The sequence below is a fragment of the Cryptotermes secundus genome, unplaced genomic scaffold (genome assembly GCF_002891405.2).
Source record: "Cryptotermes secundus unplaced genomic scaffold, Csec_1.0 scaffold468, whole genome shotgun sequence".
Lineage (NCBI taxonomy): Eukaryota > Metazoa > Arthropoda > Insecta > Blattodea > Kalotermitidae > Cryptotermes > Cryptotermes secundus.
In genome coordinates, this window is record NW_019721526.1 from 1,149,729 (window position 1) to 1,155,731 (window position 6,003).

Below are 6,003 nucleotides of genomic sequence, written 5' to 3' on the forward strand. Positions count from 1 at the left end.
GAAAATGTAAGATGCCCGTAGAGGTGCCTGGAGCTGGTAAACATGGTAGATTGCAACTCCGTCCGTCTTGAAACTTAGCCAGATAAGGTGTCGGTTGAGTTATCGTGTGACGTCAGGTATGCAGTGATGACGGTCTCATAAGTGTTCCATTCCCGCTAAGTTAGAGACACCGAACTTTACCTTCGTACAGTTGAGTTCTGGGGCATGGAGGGTGCCTAGTTGTAGACTCACTTTCGCTAGGTGTTTCCTCGCCACCTTCAATTCCGTGGGTGTTGGGAAGGCTAACGTTTCCGTTTGGGCGCAAGTAGTCACCAGGCGGTGGTGGCTGAATTTTGTAGGATACCTTCTGGTGAGGATATGTAGCAGGCAACTATGAGGCAGCATTGCAAAATAGATAACATAATCATTCATAAAAAAATTGTTTACAGCCTGAAAACGCAAACTCAGAAGGATATGGCAACAATCAGGAAATCCACATGATAAAACCCTTCTCAATAAAGCCAGCCAACAATTATCCAAGGAAATAAAAAATATCAAAAATCATCAAAGAGCAAGTTCTTCGCAGAACACACTCCAGATCGTATCACTGAGTATCCACTCTGGAAAGCTACAAAGTACCTAAAAAGACCAATAGCTCAAGTACTCCCATAAAAACGGATGGAAGATGGGCTCGTAATAATATTGAGAAAGCAAATATATTTGCACAACATCTTGAAAAAAGATTTCATCCAAATCCTGGACCGGATATATTACCAGTACTCAACTCGAATGATTATCTGGACAAGGTTCCACTGGTTACTCCTAAAGAAGTTGCCGAAGAAATAAGAACTAATCTCAACCCGAAAAAAACACCTGGATTTGATCTTATCACAGGTGAAATTCTCAAGAACATTAAAAGAAAAGCCTTGGTCAAGTTGACCACGTTAATCAATGATTGCTTTCGACTAATTCATGTTCCAAAGCATGGAAAACTGCTGAAGTAATCATGGTCCCGAAACCTGGTAAGAATCTAAGTGAAGTGGAATCATATCGACCAACTTCATTACTGCCGATTATGTCTAAGCTATTTGAGAAACTGATGCTTAAACGTCTTAAACTCATCATTGAAGACAAACATCTAGTGCCAACGCATCAGTTTGGCTTTAGAAAAAATCATTCAACAATTGACCAAGTGCATCGTATCACTGACGTCATTGAAAAACGCTTGAAAACAAAAGAGTGTGCTCTGCTGTCTTTTTGACATTGCACGAGCTTTTGAGAGAATATTGCATAAAGGCCTACTTCACAAATTGAGATCAATTCTACCTGATCATTTCTATCAATTCCTAAAATCTTATTTAACCAATCGGTATTTCCGCGTCAAACGCGAAGACTCGTACTCAGAACTGAAGATAATCAAGGCTGGTGTCCCACAGGGAAGTGTATTGATGCCAGTCCTATATCTACTTTATATTAATGTGCCAACTACATCGAACAGTACTATAGCCACGTTTGCAGATGATACAGCAGTCATGGCAGTAGGAGAGACTGTTGAAAGTTCAACTAGAAATCTACAATCAGCTGTTAACAAAAAAAATGGCGAATTAAACTCAACGAATCCAAACCATAATGACTTTGCAAACAAGAGAATTACACAACAATCAATCTTCATCAATGGCACTCAAGTTCCATACGCCCACACAGCGAAATATTTTGGAATAACTCTAGACGCTAAGTTACGGTGGAAAGAGCATATCAAGAAAAAACGTGATAAGCTCAACAATAAGTTCAGAAAAATGTATTGGCTACTTGGACGCAATTCTGAATTATCAGTTCACAATAAACTTATATTATACAAACTCTACGTCCAGTTTGGCATTATGGTATCCAGCTCTGGGACTGCACCAGTGAATCCAATATTCAAGTGATCCAAGGCTATCAGAACAGAGTGCTAAAATGTATTGTCAACGCACCATGGTACGTTCGTAACAGTGACCTTCATCGTGACCTTGGAATCGAGACGGTTACAGATATCATCGCTAAGTCCGCCACCTCTCATGAAAAGAGGCTCCAAAACCACGTCAACATTGAACCGTCCAGACCTCTCAACGTGAACAATATCATTAGACGACTCAAATGGAAGAAACCTTTCGAACTAGTTAAATGTTAATGTACTAAGTAATTCAGTGGAAGTGACTTAGTTTTAATTTACATAGTATATTAGGTTTAGAAAAAAATTAATCGTTAGTTACTCAACTAGTTTTAATTGTAATTAAGTTCTGGGTTACCCAGTCTTTAAAAATTTTTATGTACTACACAGTCTTTCAACAATGCAACAAATTGCCCTTTTTTTTAATTTCACTTTCAAGACATGTTTCATTCCTAATTGGCCATCTTCAGGCGTCTTACTATGCCAAAACTGCTACACTGCACAAATATTATCCATTCATCACATATGCAACTGCACCCTTCATAATTCATAAAGTCATATCGTAGTCTAACTTGTATGCCCTAAAATAGCACACGGTGTAGTTCACTTAATATAAATAAAATAAAATCTATTAAAATTTTCTTATAATTTTGTAAAATTCTTCTTACAACTCAGAAGGGATATCGTCCACTTGTTTAAACCTGTATTCTTTCTTTCAGGATATTTAATTGCATCTCCATGTTTTTCTATTCGTAAGGCCTTTGTTGTGTTACGTCTGGAATCTGTAATCTGCAAGATTTCATATGTTAATATTGTTTTTAATTATTGTTACTAGTGCTATGTTGTGTTATGTTTGTTTATTTTATAATCATTTTGCCCCTCGCTTTTGTGTTGTTCCCTCTAATTGCGTGTGGCGTTGTCTTCACTTGCGTAGATGTGGTGTGTTTGCCTCAGTGGTTATAATCTCCGTAGTTGTGAAAAGTGGGAAGAAGTTTGGGGAAGGAGTATAACGTGGTTTTATATAAATTTTGTGTAATTCTTCAAATATTGGATTGTGTGTATCAATATTTGTGTCATTGATATGTAAATTCTTCCTACTGATTTCGGAAGTATGATACTTTTCAAGTGTATTCAAATATTTTCCTTTCCTCCTCCCTGTTGTTATAATTTGCATTGTGTCCGCTACTATGTCGTATGTATGTTCGGTGTCCGACATGTGATTTGAATATCCGGAGTTACTATAGTTACTTTTAATGTAGTGATGTTTTTTTCTTCTTTATATCTGGCCTTGCAGCGGCAAGGAAGTGAGAGCAATCACAAAGCGTTTTCTAGACGAGAGAATAAAAGTGACCTTCCGTAAGCGGAACACAATACAGAACATGTTAAGGCCACTGCCTCAAATAAATAAATATAGTAGAAGTAGAATTCATAAAATGAAATGGCTAGATTGTCCACTGAAGTACGTTGGACAAACAGTAATAACATTTAAGATGGAAATTAAATACGGAAGCAAGCATGCCACATCTACGCAAGTGAAGACAACATCACACGCAAGTAGAGGGAACAACGCAAAACAAGGGGTAAAGTGAGTATAAAGTAAACAAACATAACAAATCATAACACTAGTAACAACAATTAACATATGGGATAAGCAGCGCCATAGCTCAAGCGGTTAGTCGCTGACTTCCCATCGCGGCAGCCCGGGTTCGATCCCGGGTCTGGTCAGATGGGATTTGTGGTGGATAAAGTGGCGCTGGGGCAGGTTTACTCCTAGTACTTCGGTTTCCCCTGCCAATTTTTATTCCACCAATTGCTCCACAATCACCCTCACCTATCATCTGGAGCTGGTACAATAGGCCAGAAGTGGCCGGAGTACAAGGGATTTAGTCCCACCCCACCACGCTAGCATTAAAAGAATTATGGGATCTGCAGTTTAGAGATTACAGACATAACACACCATGGACCAGTTGCGTGTCCTCCGCAGTCTCCTGATCTCACTCCTGCTGACTTACGATTGCGGAGAGAACTGAAGAGCGACGTTTGCACCAAACGACGTAACTGTCAGAAAATGAGGACTTCCACTGAAACAGCTTGGATGGAAACATGTAACATGCCTCAAGTATTTTATTGTATCATGATTTTTGGCGCAATACGATTGCGTTACGCATTGATCGCAATAGTGAAGTGTTTAAACACTTTCGTAAGCCGTTCGTTAAGTGGTCAGCTGTTCAGAGTTAATGAACTTTTTCTCCACAACTACACTATCTGTTTATGTTTTCCAAATTGTTCTTATGTGTTGTCATTTCCTGTTAAAGAATCGGTTAAAACCGTATACGTATCTGAAGGGCGCTGCCTCCTTCATAATGTAAGACGCGAAGCTTGTATGTGAGCTATGTAACAGGAATAGATAACTTCAAGAAGGGTTGCCAACCTAGAAGTAACTTAGTGAAAGATAAGAATGGTGATCTGCTTGCAGATTCCCACATCATTTTGAATAGGTGGAATAATTACTTTTCTCAGTTATTGAATGTACATAGGGTCAGTGATGTTAGGCTGACCATACACGTAGAAATCTGGCTGGCGAGTCAGACTCGGCTCGGGTCCCATGAGCCAAACTCGTCCGTGTGTGGGTCGCCACGCTCATATGTGTGTGGTGAGATTAATTCGAGCCCGGCTCCTCGCCGAGCTATTTGTAGACTTCAAGGAAGCCTTTCATTCAGTTAGGAGGGAAGTATTGTACAATATTCTGATAGTTTGGGATACCCATGAAACTAGTTAGGTTGATTAAAATGTGTTTAAACGAAACGTATAGTAAAGTCCGTCTATGTAAACACTTGTCTGATAAATTTCCTATCCAGAATGGTCTAAAACAAGGAGATGCTTTATCATCACTCCTTTTCAACTTTGCCTTAGAATATGCAATTAGGAAGGTCCAGGGAAACCAGGTTGGACTAAAACTAAACGCGAAACATCAGCTGTTGGTCTACGCCGATGATGTGAATATACTGGGTGATAATGTAGATACCATAAAGAAAAACACACAAACTTTAATTGACGCAAGTAAGGAGTTTGGTGTAGGAGTAAACACAGAGGAAACTAAGTATATGTTGCTCTCTCGTCACCAGAATGCAGGGCAAAATCAGGACATAAAGATGGGTAACATATGTTTTGAAATTGTGGCACAGTTAAGATATTTGGGAAGGACGATAATAAATCAAAACCTGATTCAGGAGGAAATTAAGAGGAGACTGAACTCGGGTAATGCTTGCTACCATTCAGTCCAGAAACTTTTGTCTTCTTGTCTCTTGTCCAAAAACATAAAAATTAGAATATACAAAATTATAATTTTGCCTGTAGTTCTGTATGGGTGTGAAACTTGGTCTCTGACATTAAGGGAGAAACATAGGCTGAGGGTGTTTGAGAACAGGTTGTTGAGGAGAATATTTGGACCGAAGAGGGATGAAGTGACAGGAGGTTGGAGAAAACTGCATAATGAGGAGCTTCATAACTTGTACGTTTCTCCAAGTATAACTAGAACGATAAAGTCAAGGAGATTGAGGTGGGCAGGTGATGTAGCACGAATGGGGGAAGAGGAATGCGTATAGGATATTGGTGGGAAATCCAGAAGGAAAGAGACCACTGGGAAGACCAAAATGTAGGTGGGCGGACAATATTAGGATGGATCTTAGAGAGAGAGGATGGGATGGGATGGTATGGATTGGATAAATCCGGCTCAGGATATTGACCAGTGGAGGGCTCTTGTGAACACGGTAAAGAACCTTCGAGTTCAACAACGTCCTGGACATTTCTTGAGTAGCTGCACAATTGGCAGCTTCTCAAGAAGGGCTCAGCTCCATGAGTGATGGGTGGTGCAAATAGGACTCACTTTACACACACGGCGAATAACCATGTGTTTTCTTGGAAACATAAATAGAAAGTTAGTGATCCCTAAATCCAAGGTTTTTGTGATTTTCTTGATTGGAGTATGATCATAAATCTGCGAGTAACTCATTTATTTAATTTTAAACCATAAATTATACTTACCTCCGAATAATCAAGAATGGTACTTTGAAAACATCATGCAGCACTGCCAA